The sequence below is a fragment of the Sorex fumeus genome, unplaced genomic scaffold (genome assembly GCF_029834395.1).
Source record: "Sorex fumeus unplaced genomic scaffold, SorFum_2.1 ptg000030l, whole genome shotgun sequence".
In the NCBI taxonomy this organism is placed as follows: domain Eukaryota; kingdom Metazoa; phylum Chordata; class Mammalia; order Eulipotyphla; family Soricidae; genus Sorex; species Sorex fumeus.
Genome location: NW_026606087.1, coordinates 4,361,048 through 4,376,263, shown reverse-complemented (window position 1 = coordinate 4,376,263; position 15,216 = coordinate 4,361,048). Strand labels below are relative to the sequence as shown.

Below are 15,216 nucleotides of genomic sequence, written 5' to 3'. Positions count from 1 at the left end.
GTATCTGGCTTTTAGTAACCAGTATTAGCCAAGGTTCCTTATAAAGTGCTGACCCCACTTTATAAGCCTTGAGGTAGATCAGAGCCTCATTTCAAAATGCCCTCAACTTCATTAGATCCACATGAGCTGGACAGGTCCAGTGAAGACAGGGGTCAGGATGACTGGAGAAACCTGGCTTCACATCCTGGCCTCCTCCTTTTTATTTTTTACTTATTTTTTATTTTTTAATTAAAATTTTTTATTATTATCAGTTGCAGTAAAATCCATGCTCTGTCACTGAACCCCAATTGCTTGCTCACCTTATCACTTTATTTTTAATAACTTTATTAAGTCATTAATCACATTCAATATTCCAGCGCCAATCCCACACCATTATACTTTCTCACCACCATTATTTCCAATTTTCCCAGCTACCTTTGAACTTGACCCCCATAGCAGGCTCTCAACAATTTTATTTTACATTGCCTATTAGAAGTAATTTACTGAAAGGATGATCAAAAAATGTTTCCTTAGAAGAAAGTTAGTGAAGATTATTCTCATGTCTCACCATGGAGCCCTTAAGCCCTTGTATAAGACATTACTAAGATGTTCTTACAGGTTAAGCCTTCTGTGTTTACATTTTGTTAATTGAGGTTGCTTGCCTTCTACATTACATCCCATCCAATCTCTAGTGCTACTCCTGGTTTATAAGTGTTAGAGAGTTTGAGATGTCGCATGGCCGAAATCGTGACTGCACACTCCAGGGTGTCCAAAATATCTAACAGGGTGACATAGCTAGCCTCCTCATTTTTAGCAGTGTGATCCTCTGTCTGCTGACCTCACCGGTCTAAATATCAGTGTACCCTCTGCAAAATAGGAATGGACATATTCTCACAGGAGCATTTTGAAGAATGCATGAGTTAAAAATCTGAAAGATGCTTTTCAGATGTTCAGCGTAGCTTGTCAATGTGAGCCCACTCTCATTTGCCTGCATAGAGAAAAAATTCTTCTCTGGGGATACTCCAAAACAGTGGCTGCTGAAATTCCTGAAAGAATCGCTTTATGCTTTAGTAAATGCACAGAGAATGGTGCTACTTTACCCTGCTGAGCTTTTACTAGAGTTTGACAGAACTACACCCCCTCCCCGTTTCTGCCCCCACCCCACCCCCAATCCTTTCTCCTGCAGGATGAATACGGTTTTTTTTTTTGCTTCCTCCGCCATGAACAAACTACCAACCGTTTTCTATTTTATGAATTCTTCCTATATGCCAAGGTTATGTGTCATTTCATTTAGTTGACAGAACAACTTGGTGAAACAGGGACTGGTCATTCTCACAGATAAGGAAACTGAGGCTCACGGTGTTAATATGTCGCCTGTTCTGTGGGTGGGCAAAACCGTGATGCAGCCCCAAGTTCTCATGCCCCTGCTCTGCTGCTGTGCTGGAAATCTTGTCCACAGCGGGTGGGCAGCAGACATTTGAATCAAGGAGAGAGCTGCCACCGCCAAGGGTCAGTTTGATCTGTGCTGCTGGCTGTCACCCACGCATTGTGGAGACAGCGTTCCTCATTTAGCTTCCTGACGATTAGAGTAGCTGTAACAACCAGTGCGATGCCCAGTTTCCCATCCCCCTGTGTTTTATTCCTAAGGACCGATGGCAAGTAGGCTGTTCAGTTGCTATTTGCTGCTTCTCTGCCCTTTGAGGGATCCATGGGAGACGGCAGAGGCAGTGCTGCCCGGGTCCAGCCTGGGCGTGGGTGCTGAGATCACAGCTCCAGTGCTGCTGTACGTGCTGAGCAGGAGTGGGCACATCCGATCCCCTCTGCCCTGTCCTCAGTGAGCTCCTGCCTGCTGTATAGCCTCATGCCATAGAGTGAGGCCGTGGCACATGCTGAGGGAATGCAGGTGTTCATGTCCAGCCAGAGTGTGCGCCCAGACTCATGTCCTTCCTAGCTCTGTGACCGTGAGCAAATTGCAGAGCCTCTCTGATGCTTGTGATGTAAAGGCCACCTGCCTGCAGGCTCCCTCTCCTGAGGGAAGGAGTCCGTGTGGGGGGTTTAGACTCCTGAAGCTCCTTCCTCCGATGCCGCACTCACACCTCACAGCACCCTTAGATCCTCCGCCCTTAGATTTCATGAAGCTCTTTTGTGTTCAGAGATGCTTCAAAGCAAAATACCATTCTACCCCATTGAGCTTTATTAGTGCTTCAGTGGCAGCGCCTTATTTTTTCCCCCCACCTTTTCCCCCTTGCAGACAGCAGCTGCAGCATGAGTCAGTTTGCACGTATGTAATTTCTTGCGCCTCTCCACTGAGAGGAGAACTCCATTCATTTAGCAAATGCTCGCCATGGTCAGGCCTTTATGTTGTGAGGCAGTGATGTACAGAGATGAACCTGCTTACACTCGCTGCCTGCCCGCAGCTGACGGGTGAAGGGAGGTGAAGGTAGACAAAGGTGACACCTGGGGCTTGTGCTGTCATCAGGGCATGCAATAGTGCATTGTGGGAGGAGAGGGGTCCAAGGGGTTCTGTACTGGGGAGTCAGGAGATAAGAGGTGACTGCTGAGCAAATCTTAAGGGGTGATTAAGAGTCTGCAGAGCAGAAGTCCAGGTTGAGAGTGTTCTAAGGAGAAGGAGCTATGGGATGGTGGCAGAACCTTGGAGGAAGTGACCTCTGGGTACCTGTCTGGAGCTGGGACCAAGACGAGGAGGAGGACTTCAGTTGCAGTGTCCTGGTGGTCACCTGTATGCCAGCTGCCCTGGTCTTCACCTTCCTCCCTCGACTCCCTGTCCATTCAGGACTTACACACCAGTGTTTAATGGGGCATTCCAAGCATGGCGTCTCTGAACGGGAGTCCTGATTTTTTTTCTTATAAAGAAAAACAAAAAAATAAAAACAAACATAGCCCTGCGCCTCCCCATTCTTTGCCCTATTATGTGGCACCACCCCTGGCTCCCTGCCCACAAAGGCAGGCCCTGTCTTTGATCCTGTCCCTTGTCATTCCCCACACCCCATGCTGACAGTTCTCCACAGCTGCTCCTTCAGAGGTTCTGAAAGGCCCAGCTCCTCTCTGTTCTCATCTAGTCAGCCCTCATGTCCTGGAATATCCCCCTGCTCACATTCTGGCCTTGCTGTCTTCCATAGTCAGACAGAGGGATCTTGCTTCCAAGTGGCTAAGAAGTGGGTGCCACTCTCCTGCCCTAAACTCTCCGGTGGCTTCCTCCATGGGTCCTTGGAATACCATCCCAGTGCCCTGTGGGGTCTGCCAGCAGCTCTTCCTTTCCCAGTCTCGGCCCTCAGCCGCCTCCCATACATTTACTCCCTTGCAGCCACTGTCTTGCAGCTGTTTCACTTCCGGGACCTGGGCACTTGGACTTCTCTACCTGGATGACTTCTTCTCTGAAGGCTTCACCAGGCACCCTCCCCCCATTCTGCTCTCTGTTCAAGGGCTGCTCCATCCATCTGAAAAGCGGCCTCCCGCTGCCTCCCTTCCCCCCCTTCCCCCCTCTTGTTTTCCTGCAGTAGTGGCTCATCCCCGCTGGACTTGGACTTTGTATCTGGAATGTCTTATTTGTCTTATTTTTTTCCTTCTTTCTCCCCTCGAATGGAAATCCACAAGGATCTGTTGGTGAGCTAGATATCGCCCCCTTTCTCTCATTCACCACCCCAGGGCCCACAACAGAACCTGGCACAGGAGGTGACCATCACATGGTAGGGAGGCAAGTGAAAAAAGTGAATGAACCAATGCAAGACTGGGGCTTATTCTGTAGGCAGTGCAAATCTCTTGTAGACATTCTTTCAGGAGGTGAGTGACGTGGTCAGCACTTTTATTTTAGAAAGCCAGCTGGTGGCAGTGTGGGGGCTGGACTGTAGGAGGGAGGCAGCAGAACTAGTTAGAGGCTGTTAAAATGGTCCAGGAAGTGGATGCTGAGCCCGGTGCAGAGCTGTGGGGCCAGTGACAGCCTGGGAAGGCTTTTGAGTAACTTTGGTTCTGACTGGGATAACTTGGTGTAGTGGTGCCTTTTATAAGTGAGCCAGGAGGGGACAAGCTGGCTGGGAAAAGGCTGGTAACACTCCATGGTATTTTTCCTCCCATGCAAATGTCAGCCCTGGGCTGTGTGTCCTCAGCAGCAGCAGTGGCAGCTGTTGACTCTCCGAGAAACACCTCTACTGCTTTAATCCACTCCCTGGTTCAGTCTTTTCATCAAAACATAGTCAAGATGGTGATGTCAGGGAGCTGGATTCAGCTTCTTCCTGCAAGTCGATCCCGTCTGTTCTCTCTAACAAATTCTCCTTTTTTAAAAAGAAAAGGGGGGGGGGGGGGGACGGAGTTTCTGCCTAAGTTCCAGAAGGAGTTCACTGGGAACTCGGGGATTCAGCGTCTCCCTTACCACAAACATGCACAGGAAATCTTAGCCTGCCTTGGATTTCAGGGCGTCAGACAGACAGATAACAGGCCACATTCCTGTCCAGGCATCGCCGTGCTGTCTGGAACCTTCCCTCGAGAACTTTCTCTTGAGCTTGAAATATTCCTTTCTCCAGAAATCCACAGTTCTCTCAAAGTTGTTAACAGGCCTTTCATCTCAGAGTAAATGCCTTATTACCTGTCTTGCTGAAGTGTTCCCTCTCGGTCCCTGACCCAGAGCGTGTCATCCCGGGCTTTCAGACATTGGTCCAAAGTTCCGAATTGTGTTTGTTGAGCCTTGTTAAATGAAAAGCGGTACCATCTGTGTAGCCAGATGCTCACCTCCCACATCTCCCTTTCTCTTCCAAAGGTCCAGATGTCGTAAGAGTAACAGTAATAGCTACACTGGAGAGCTCTCTGTGTGCCAGGTACTGTGTTAAGCACTTCATATGCATCTTCTCTAATCCTTACCTCCTGAGCAGGGTGGGTGCTATCCCTGTTATGGATCAAGAGGCTGAAGTTTGGCAGTTCCATGAAGCTTAGTGTTAAGAGTGTGGGCTTGGAATAGTACCCTGTGGGCTTAGCTTTAAATCCCAACTAGCTGTGGTTTGGGGGCCCACTACTTAATCTCTTTAACATTTTCCTCCAGATCTATAAAATAGAAAGAATAGAGGGTTCTCAGGGTTGCTGTGAAATTATAGAATGTTTCATAAGTAAGTCTTGCTTATTCTAGACAGTCTGTTGCCACTGAAGAATAAATTGTGGTTACTGTCACACACGTCGTCACCATCATCCCCACACCTATCTCAAGGCCTCACAGTTAGTAGCTAGTGGAGCCAGGATTTGAATGTAGCCCTGCCTATTTCACCTGGTTGTTCCTGAGTCTGTCCTACCTGAGATAGTCTGGCCCTTCATTTTGGTATCTTGATCGTTTTTCAACTGTGCATTTGTTCATCTGTGAGCAGTAGACACAAGCTAAGACTCAGCACTTCCTTGATTCATGCCACCAGTGACCTTTTTTTTTTCAGTCACTGGTTCAGAAGTTCCCTATGGCCGGCTAGTTGTTCAAGACAAGAACTTGGACAGTAGGAGAGAGAGAACACAGGGGATTGCCCTGCCACAGAGGCAGGGGGGGATGGGGGGATGGGGGTGGGGGGATATTATCCATGGTGGTGGAAAATGGGCACTGGTGGAGGGATGGGTATCTGATCATTGTATAATCGAAACCCAAGCATAAAAAATTGTAAATCTACAACTGTACCTCATGGTGTTTCACTAAAAAAAAAAAAATCAATAAAAATTAAAAAAAATTGAAACCCCCCCCCCAAAAAAAAAGAACTTGGACAGTTTCCCTTGATTGTCAACATCATCATTATAATATTTAAAACCAAGGGTTCTCCTGGATAGTTGCTTATGTCAACAGGATTTTCCAGAGAAAACCAGAGAATACTCATGTTTCTCTCTTGGGTCACAGACTCCTTTTTGAAGCTGGTAAAAGTCAAAGTCTTGGTCTGGAGCAGTAGTACAGCAGGTAGGGCATTTGTTTTTGCATGCAGCCAACCTCAGTTTGATCTCCAGCATCCTGTATAGTTCCCCAAATCCCATACCCAGAACTCCACTGGGTGTGGCTTAAAAACCGGAGAAGTAGAAATATTTACTAAGTCTCTCAAAGGCAAATAGCAAATATTCCCAAAACCAATGGGGTAGGGCTGGAAGGAGGAAGGGTCGTGGTGGTAAGACCTGACTGTACAGAGAGGGGACACCACCTGCTAGACAAGTACCTTAGCACCTGTACTCTGTCCCCAGACATAGTTTTAGAGTCTTTTCCCCTAACAATTCCAGCTGAGAAATTTAGGTTCAGAAAGAGAACTTCACTGCCCTTTCTTCATCCAGCTGCTCCACACTCGGAAATATCAAAGGCTTTTCTGTTGCTGTATAGTTTTATTCATTGGTTGTTGGAACCTCCTGGTGCATTTGGATATAACCTGTTTTGGTAATAGTATTTATCATCTTCCTCTCTCCCTTGGATCTTTGAGAAATGTATCCCCACACTAGAACCTTGTCTGACCGTTTTCATGAGAACAGCCTCCAGCTTTGCACATATATTTAGTCAGAGTCTGAATCTTAACAGACTGACAGGAGAGCTTTCTTTTGTATGGTTTTGTTTTGGCCAGCCTGTCAGATTAATAGGAATTTTATTTATGATTTTTTTATGATTTTTAACATGCCTGGGAGAAAGAAGGCACCGTACCTTCCCTGTCTTCTAACCAGCTCTGGGACTGGTGTTGGAGCCTTTGCCAGAGCCATGGAAGAAGCTACTGTTCCTGTAGTGATGTCCATCATGGGGGTTGCTGTCGGTGGCTCCTCCACTCCTCACACAGCCCTGAGGCCCCGTGGAAAGACAAGGACAGAACATTCCATAGAGCAGGCCCCAGAATCCTTCACCTCTGACTGCAGGGTCACTTATTTCTGCCTACACTTGGATTTTGGGTACAGGAACTGAAGCCATCATCTATATGATTCTTTAGTAGAAAGCTCTTTCTGAGACATCGTTTTTCCTTTATGGGTTTTATTTTTTGCCTTTTTTTCCTTTTCGTTTCTAAATTACACAAGCAACAGATGTTCATCCCAGAGCCAGGATTAGAACACTTCATGCCTGACTTGGAATTCCGGCAACCATGGACTCATTAGCTATGCATCCTGGGGGGAGTAAGCACACCCTCTCTGAGCCTTGATTTTCAGACCAAACTGGAGAGATTATCATTTCCCCTCTCACCCTGGCTGTGAGGGAGGTTAGAGTGCTCTGTCTGAAGCCCGTCTAGATCGGGGGCCTGGAACCATTCCGTGGGCTCTGGGCACGTGGTGACCACAGCCGAGTGGGACCCTGCTCCTGAGGCACACTCCTGTCAGAGCCGACCTGAGGAAACTGGGCCATTTTAAAACTCGAGAACTAAGAACCCACAGCCAGGACATAGAAAGGGCCTTTAGATTGGGTAGCCTGATGGGGTCTTCTCGAAGGAGGATGCTCCGTGTTCTGTGACCTCCAGGTCCTAAGTTTCCGACCAGGACATTCCAACTTCACACAGCCCTTCCCCTCTTTGTGCAGGCTACTATTCTGCATTTGGAAATCTGACCACGGTAACACATACCAGTTATTTTGGGGGTGATAGCTGTCTACTAATTGGCTCCCATTTCAGACTTTGGGCTCCTGGAATTGGGAAGCCAGTTACTGGGTCTTTTGAAAGCCTTGGGGAGCTGGGAAACATGCTCTTTGGCACTCTCACCCAGTTGAGCTGACAGAAGGAAGAAATCTCCGAGGGAGAATGTATGTCTGTGTATGTGTGTGTTGTGTGTGTGTATGTGTGTGTGTGTGTGAGAGAGAGAGAGAGAGAGAGAGAGAGAGAGAGAGAGAGAGAGAGAGAGAGAGAGTTTGGAGGTGGAGGCAGTGATTAGTCTCTAACCTGAGCCCATTCCACCTCAGTGCTGTGGTGAGAATTCCAGGTCTGCAGCACTGGAAGTCAGTTCTCTCTCAGAGAGGCGGTGGCACCCTACAGCCTCCTGGGTCCACCCTACAGTGCTGTCAGTTTTGCTGAGGTCACAGGAAAGTGGGGCAGCCAGGCCAGTCCTCATTCAAGCCTTTGCCCACACATTTGCCCATGCCCCAGTCAGCCCCATAGCCAATGCCAGCCAACATCACCCCTTGTGGGTATGGCATAGAGGTTCAAAAGGCCCCTTTCACCCTTCTGCACTGGGTAGAGTGACCCGGACCAGCTAGTGAGGGAAACCACAAGACAGGGCAGGCTGCCTCTGACTCACCTGTTGTGTCCATCGCTAGCCTGCTTTTGCTTGACCTTGATTTCCTCCGTGCAGTCAGACACCGTGGGGGACGCGCTTCTGCTGCCCATAGGAGTCCAGCGGCAGTCCAGAATCTAATACCTCAGCAGATGGACAGAGGGCTGAGGGGTTCACTTTCTTACCTCTTAATTGTTATTCTATCGTAAGGAGAGAACTTAATTTCAAGAGCACGGAGCAATTATTTGAGACGAGATACTTTGCCAAAGCAGCGGGCCCTGATTCCTTGCTACAGGGCAGCTTAATCAGGAAATGGCCTAGATGGCCGCCTTTCAAGTAGGTCCTTGCAGTAGCTTGGCAACTGGCACAGGGTCATAATTGGAGGAATTTGGCTCTGAGTGTCTGTGGGTGTTTACAGTGCTGTATAGGGCAGGGCTTTTTTTTTTTATTTATAGAATATTGTGAGCAACAAGCAGCAGAAGGCTGAAAAGCCACTAAATCTCATTTTATTTTTAACAAATTCCATTTTTCCCCCTCATCCCAGAAGGAGAACTGAGTTATTAAAAAACAGTAAAAAATACATCATCGCAGAGCATGCCATATCTAATTATGGGGTTGCCAGCGTCGGCCTGCAGCCACATTTTAAGGGCTTTGTAAATCAACCATCCATTCAGTCCGTGAACTTATATGACTCCTATTCTTCATTTAGATGTAGAATGAAATTATTGGCAAGTGAGTACTGATCAGAGAGAGTCCTACACTGTCTAAATTAGGAGATGGAAAGTATAAATATAGATGGGTGTACTTCTGTTCTCAAAGGGAGAACGCATTGGGCCTCATTGTCCATTATACGTGGCCGTGCAAGTATCTACCCCATCACACGAAACATCTACTCCAGAGTTTCTCACTCATTGCCAGGGCGGGCCTGCGCCTCCCAGAAGAGCTGTGTCATGACCTGTGGCGGAGCCAGAGCACTGATCACTCACACAGGCATAAAAGACACAAACGCAGGACTTCTGGGCCAGTGTTCTGAGTCTGATGGAGCTCGAGACCCTTCAGAGACCTTTCCTTGCAGGCAACGTGCATCTTACTCTCGGTGGGCAAACTGAAGCCCAGGAATGAAGAATTGTCTAGGCCCCCTTTGGGAGTGGCTCTGTCTGAGGCTCCTGTCTCTGAACTTTTCTCTGACAGAGCCCTGCTGAGGTAAGCTTATTGCCAGTACATTCAACAGATGGGACTTTCGCCCTTCATTTTTCACATATCAGACATATCACTCAAGAAATCTCTGTCTTTTGAATGAGTGGACCAGGTTTTATGTGAACCACACAGGGCCAGTTGAGTGGGGCAGATGGTGAGAGTGTGGGGAGTTTGAGCGTCTGTATGACCGGAAGCTATGGCAGATGTGAGATATCTCTGCCCTGTTTGGGAAAGGCAATATAGACGCTGTCATTTTTTTTATGGAAAAGGTGCAGTTCATTTGCAGTGTTGCAGGGGAGGGAAAGTACCGTTGCAGGGGTCAGAATCAGTAAAGGCTACAGTTTTGGAGGAAGCCCGAAAACTGACCATCCAGGAGGTTTCATGAGAATACTAAGGACAAGGGAGGACTGGGGCACTGTTAAGCACAGACAGTCATGAGTCAGTGAAGTGCCTTACCTCTAAATGGACAGCGAGTTGGTGCCATGAGCACTGCCACTGTCAGTCTCCTGAGCCCAGGTAGAGGAGTCCCCAGAGAGCAGGGTGACTGCTTTGGACCCTCAGAATCCTTTGCACAGCACTCCGGGAGGGCAGCGACTTGATCTGGCACATAGGCTGGAACCCATGTCTCATTCTGAGCTTGAACTATTGGCTCCCAGAGTGCCTGGGCCACAGCGGGCTCTGGGTTTTACTTGACTTCTGGAGGGCCAAAGAGGGTAGAGAGAGCCAGACAAACCTTTAGGAAGGCAGCTAGACTGTGAAAGTGTCTGGAGAAGTCATCCCTTGGCTGGAGGCCAGGTGTGAGTAGCCCAGCAGGGGCCTGAGCTAGGCCTAAATTAAATTTGTAGTAATCGATGCAGAAAGGAGAAACCGGGAGAGCGGAGATTATGGGGGAGGAAGAAGCAGTGACTGTTCCTTTATAGGCAGAGAGCCCACAGGAGAGTGCAGAACAGTGGCCTGAAAGGATATAGACCTCTGCAGGAGGCCAAGTTACTTCACAGAAGAAGAGATGGACCGTCTTCCTGCCCAGGGAGTTCCTGAGCAGACAACATATTGCCAGGTGCTTCCTGGGTGGTAGAGAATGAAACCAGTTTACAGCATGGCCTCAGAGTTTCTGCTCTAACATTTCTTGCTTCATATTTTGGTTCCTGTAGCTTTTAACCTCATTAGCAGGAACATGTAGTGGAAATGCTTAGAAAATTACTAATGAGCTTCAGTTTTAGAATTTCATATTTTCTTGGATTGCTGCTGTAGTTGTTGTGCAGTCTGAGTATATTCTGTTGCTAAAATGATTTCTAGTTTTAGGGCTGGGATAGCACAACACATGGGATAGAGCAACACATGAGAGGCCTTGAATTTGATCCCCAGCACTGCATGGTCCCCTCAGCACAGATGGAGGTGACCCCCACATAAAATAGTTTCTGTTTTTTTAAAATTTGTTTTGAATTTATAGACTATTAAAGTAATAACATTTCATGATGGAGAATATTTCCTGGGTGTCTCACCTTTAGTCAGTTTTTAAGGAGTAGATTCGCCCCTTCTCTTCTCTCTTATTTCCTACTCTCCAATTTTTTCCTATGTCCCAGCATCATTCTCTTTGTGTGGTTCAGCCCAGCAGAACAAATAAAATTGGTTGAGACATTGCTTGTGACCTGGAATGGCCCCCCAGACCCAGTCCATGTAGTTAGCTCTCCTGATCATTCTATTTTGTATGTCCCAAGTAACAGTTCTGTAAAGAAAATGTTGGTGGTCCGTTGCCCCTGCCATGTCACAATTTTTCTGGAATTCCTTTGTCAGACACCCAGAGGATGTCCAAGAAACACTTGATTCATTGAGCCATTATTGGCTACAGCCTCCATCATCACTACCAAGGCATATTGTTCTTCACACTTTCAGTTAAAGTTCTGAAGGTTAGGACTGGTCCAAAGTCCAGGCGCCTGACTTCAGGCTGGGCAGCCACACCCAGGCTATCAGAGTTCATGTGCTCTTTATCAGATAGAATGGTCCGGTGGGAAGGGCATCAGGGGTCACTTCCTCTGGCCACTAGCCTCTGTAGGAAAGTCCCATCTGCGCTGGCATGCTCCTGACCCAGCTCAGGCACCCACACACCAGGCATCCTGCTCCACCCCCCTTTATGGACATGTCTGCCTGTGAGAAAATTCTTTTTCCTAATTCAAATCTCCCTCTTGGCACTGCTTCTTCATCCTAGTTTTGCCCTTTGTAGCGACTTGGAACAAAGGGTGGTAGGTGTGGCATGATTCCACTTTAAGGGTTGGAAGTAGTGCTCATGCACTCCCTTCCTTTCCCCTTCTCTGCCCCCGCCCCCCTTTATCTCCCTTCCCAGGGTTCATGTTTTCCACTGCTTTCCACCGTTTCTTTAAAGGACATGGTGGTCAGTATTAGTATTCACAATAGGTGACATCCACTGAGTATTTACCATGTGTCTGCTAGGCACGGTTCCAAGTTTCTTATGTGATTTTTATTTTCTACTTCTCAGCATGCTGAGGAAACTAAAGCATTGAGCTCAGATCTTGTTCACAGCCTTATGTTTTGTCCCATAAATCAGCCACAGTGGAGGTTTGACCCCTACTCTTAGCTCTGGGGCCACAATATCTCCTAGTGTTAGTGCAAAGAGTGTGTGTGCAGTATACTCAGGCTGGCCCATCTTTGCCTTATTTTGCAAGAAATCAATTTTGCAAGACTCAAGCCTGAATTGGACCATTTCTATGAAACTTCCCCAGAGTTTATTTGGACAGAATGGACTGCAGGGCAGAGGCCTTTGCGCTCACCAATAAATGGAGTTGCCCAAGTTCTGCCCGGCCCTGCAGAGTTTTTAAGTCAGGGTGACAGAATGGGCTATTCATGTTTTCTTGCCCTGAACACCATGTCTAATGTGGTAGGTCACTTGTTTCAAATACTTCCTTGGGCTAGAGAAGGCATTTGGCTTGCACACAGTTCACCCAAGTTATCTCCACAGCATCTCTATAGTCCACTATGCATGGCAAGGAGTGATCCCTGAGTGTGGAGTGAGGATCAAGTCCTGAGCACAGCTGAGTGTGGCTCCCAAACCGAAGGGCTGTGGGGAACAAGCTTACTCAGGGTTCTGGTGGACAGCAAATAGAAGGGGACGGGGCCTAAAGCATGGTGGACTTGACCACGTCTTCAAATACTGAGTACCATATTCAGTCTCAGAAGAGCTCCAGAGGTCATGCTGTAGAGGTTGTGCTGCTGTCCACCCTCCAGAGCTGGGGTGGCAGGTGCCAAATACTCATTTTCTGGAAATACATAGCCAGGATTGTTGTTTGAAGGTGTAGGGCCTGCTTGATCTGGGCATTTGTTTGGCTGTGCCCCTTGCCAGCTAAATCACTATTCTCCTGGTTTCCTGGTTTCTTCTTCTGTGGTGTGGAAGGAAAACTTTTTTTCCAAACAACGAGATTTTTTTCATTGGTTTAAATGTTAGGAAATTTCAGGGGTTTAGCTTTACACTGCCACACTTTATCTACTACCAAAGTTCCAGTGCCATCCCACCACTAAAATGTCACCACCCCCATCCTTTTACCTCGCCCCTTCCCCTCTAGTAACTGCCATAGTTGGTACCGAATCTGGCTCTTTTCATGGGAACATTTTGAGGGACAGGCACCTTGGTCGCAGAAGATATGCCATGGAATTGCATGTTTGTGGAGGCCTATTCGCCATCCAGCCTTGTGGCTTGCCTGGCGTGCACCAGAGCCCCTCAGCATCCTGCCTCCTCCTTGAGTATAGAGTAGGACTGTGGAGCCAGGGAGCTTCAGAAATCTAGTCTGCATCACATCATCACAGTGTTCTCTGACCACAGGCAGTGAGGGCCAGGCTCTCCCATGAGTGCAGGGGAAAGTGACCAAACGCTTCCAGATCTTTGCTTCCTGTGCTCTGAGATATCTGACCTTCTCTGTCCAGCCACTGGCCACACACTGGCTAGCAGTCTGAGAAGCTGGAATGAAAGCATCTTTCTTTGTCAGTTGCCTTTTTGGGTCAGATAATATGCATCCGAGTTACTATTACTTAGAGATTTAAGTAGCAATGTGATGGAGCTGTTCCTAAGGAGGTTGGACCCAGAAACCTGCAAGGGGAGTGGCCTGGAGTGGTTAAAAATAAATAGGATAAAATCCGGGTTCTACCTTTACCAAAGATGGATCTTTGGCAGTGACTCGGGCAGTAGATTAGGTAGTAATTGGTAGTGTACCTGTACTGTCTTTGTCTGAAAGCCACTCTCTGTGGTTGACCTGCATGTAGATGTGATCTGGTATGGACAAAACAGCACCCTGGCAATGTCTGTCAGTTACTTCATAGTACAACCATGTCCCTTTTGCCCACTCCTTCTCCCGTTCTAGTCCCAGCTGCTCATGGGTTTCAGTTTGCTTTTAGGTAAATAACCCCTTTGCCTCTGCTCTCTCTGTGCAAGAGTTGACCATGCTACTAGTTCTGAGTGGGCACACAGCGCCCTCTCTTGGAAATCTTGGAACTATGTAGGCAATTTGGCCACCAGAACAGTGGAAATGGGGTTTGACTGGTGGGCAGCAGGGATGCTAGATTAATACTTGGAGAGCTAAGGATTGTATAGCATCCTACACAACTTCTTCAGATTTAGAGCGCAATCATGCGGGTGAAACCTGTTCCTAGGCTCTGACTCCATTTTACATATAAATACCAGAAGTGTTTGCATATTTTTAGTATTGAACTATCTAAAAGCAAAACCAACCTACTTGTTACCAGTTGATACAACCATCTCATATCTTTCTCTATGTGTTCTAGCTTAATGGTGTTGAGCGCTTGCGTACTATTTTAATATTATTTTATTATCATTTAGGCTATTTGTTTTTGGCATTACAAATGGTGGTAGATTATATTATGTACAAATTTCAAGACCGTGAAAAGGTTGTTAAGACTGTTTGTGTTGGCATTGTTTCGGAGTCTAGGAGGAGTGTGTGTGTGTGTGTGTGTGTGTGTGTGTGTGTGTGTGTGTGTATATGTGCGCGCGCGCACTCAAGGCCTACTTGTAGCTCTGCACTCAGGCATCACTCTTGGCCGGCTCAGGGAACTCTATGGGATGCTGGGAATCGAACCCATGTTGACAGTGTGCAAGGCAAGTGCCCTACCCCTTGTACTATTTCTCTGGCTCCCTCAAACGAGGTATTCTGATGTTTCCTCTGCCTCATTTAGAGAATACATCTTAGTGCATCTTAGTGCATATGAAACATAGTTTTTTATTATATATTTTTTCTTTTTGCCTTCTTGTTTTCCACCCCTTCCATCTGTACAGATATATTTGTAGCTTGCAAGTGTAGATTTTCATGAAAAAAACCAGCCAGGCTCTCTGCTCTTTTCCAAGTTTTTGTTGCTTCTGCCTATACAAACTGAATTGTGCATGTTTTGTGAATTACCTATTTGTTTTGTTTGGGGTTTGGGCCACACCCAGTGGTGCTGTACTTCCAGAGGTGTGTGTTGGCAGAGGGCATGAGGAACCATTCAATGTCAGTGATCAAACCTGGGGACTCAGATGTAATCAATTGGCTCTACTATTGGCCATATCCCCAGCCTCCAATTCATATTCTTTATTTTTTTCCACCGAGGTATTAACCTTTTAAAAAAAAAAGTGTATTGGTGGTTTGTTTAATGCTGAAAGGATAATCCTTCGCCTGTCTCAGAGATCTGGAGGCTGACCACCCTGGATTTAAATCTTGGCTTCCTGACCTCCCTGAGAATTAGCTACTTGGTGTTTGAGAACTGAACCAAACAGCCCTGACCACACATCAAGAAAACCCCGGGGGGTCGGGGAGAGAGCTCTGCTGCTCCCGTTGATCCAGTTTGATC

General features: G+C 47.3%; 1 protein-coding gene across 8 annotated transcripts in view; it reads left to right on the top strand.

The window, feature by feature from the left end:
* The window catches only part of BMAL1 (basic helix-loop-helix ARNT like 1), a 105,573-nt gene that overhangs the window by 44,226 nt on the left and 46,131 nt on the right, over positions 1 to 15,216 (top strand). For 3 of the 8 annotated variants that reach the window (XM_056115848.1, XM_056115844.1, XM_056115845.1), the window contains one exon: positions 4,751 to 4,808. The exons of the other annotated variants lie outside the window; for them this stretch is intronic. The gene's annotated coding sequence lies outside the window, so the exon portion shown is untranslated. The remainder of the gene's footprint in view (positions 1 to 4,750; positions 4,809 to 15,216) is intronic. 8 annotated transcript variants of the gene reach the window in all.